This window comes from Alosa alosa, chromosome 7 (genome assembly GCF_017589495.1).
Source record: "Alosa alosa isolate M-15738 ecotype Scorff River chromosome 7, AALO_Geno_1.1, whole genome shotgun sequence".
Lineage (NCBI taxonomy): Eukaryota > Metazoa > Chordata > Actinopteri > Clupeiformes > Clupeidae > Alosa > Alosa alosa.
In genome coordinates, this window is record NC_063195.1 from 5,256,846 (window position 1) to 5,258,011 (window position 1,166).

The following is a 1,166-nucleotide window of genomic DNA, read 5'->3' on the forward strand; positions in this document are numbered from 1 at the left end:
GCATAAAACCAGCCCCTCCCTAATCGGCCGATACCCTGGCGCGAGTAGCGTCTCTCCTTCGCTCTCTTGCCGAGCAAACATTGGGCGCTCTCATTGACCCACATCCGGCGGCGGCTTGAAGCTCAATCGCCCTGGTTAATATTTAAACTCCGGAATCAAAACACAACACGTAGCCTAGGCCTAGCCAACGTCGACCTCAGAATGAACCCATGCCTGTTTTATCATGCCAGATATGTGTAGGCTTCTGAACAAGAAAAATAGGCTAGGCCTGATACTTAAGCACAAGACTAATGCTTCATAAACATCCAGTCCAGTTGTTGTCTGTTGCTATTAGTTCGGAAGTCAGTCTGCCCGCCTCTAAAGCTTCTTTCAGGCTAAATGAATTAGGGAAAGAGTGATTGGGCCATTACATATTTGGTTTCAGAGTGCAGTGCTACCATTATCACATTATCTGAAGGCAGAGAGAGAGAGAGAGTGTGTGTGTGTGTGTGTGTATGTGTGTGTGTGCTGTGCTATGTTCTTCATTAGGTGCTCTCTCTCTTTCTCTTTTTTCTCTCTGTCTTTCTATTTCTCTCTTCCTCCCTTTCTCTCTCTCTCTCTCTCTCTAATGATAATTCGGTACTTTTTAATATGATGTAGGCCTATTGAGATTTCTATGTATGTTTTTGTATAGTGTTTGGCTTTGTATGAGGCATGTCATGATTTCATGGGTTGAGTAATGATCCATAATAATACATATGCTGTGTTCTTAATGTTTATGAAATCTAGTGTAGCCTGGCCACGCCCACCTCTCTCTCTCTCTCTCTCTCTCTCTCTCTCTCTCTCTCTCTCTCTCTCTATCCCACTGAGTAGATGTAGCCTCATTAGCCTCCTCCTCTTCCTTTTCTCTCTGTCTCTGTCCCATTCCTTCTCTTTCTCTCTCTATTCTGTCTCTCTCTGTAGTAGTAGTCATTGTCTCATTAGGCCTCATCCTCTTCCTCGCTCTCTCCTTCTCTCTCTCCCTTTCTCTCTCTGTCCCTCTCCTCTCTCTCCTTCTCTCTCTCCCCTCCTCCTCTCTCTCCCTTTCAATTTCTCTCTCCCTCTTTTCTGTCCATATTGCATCATTAGGCCTCCTCCTCCTCTCCCTCGTTTTCCCCTTCTCTCTTCTGTCTGTTCTCACCCCCTCT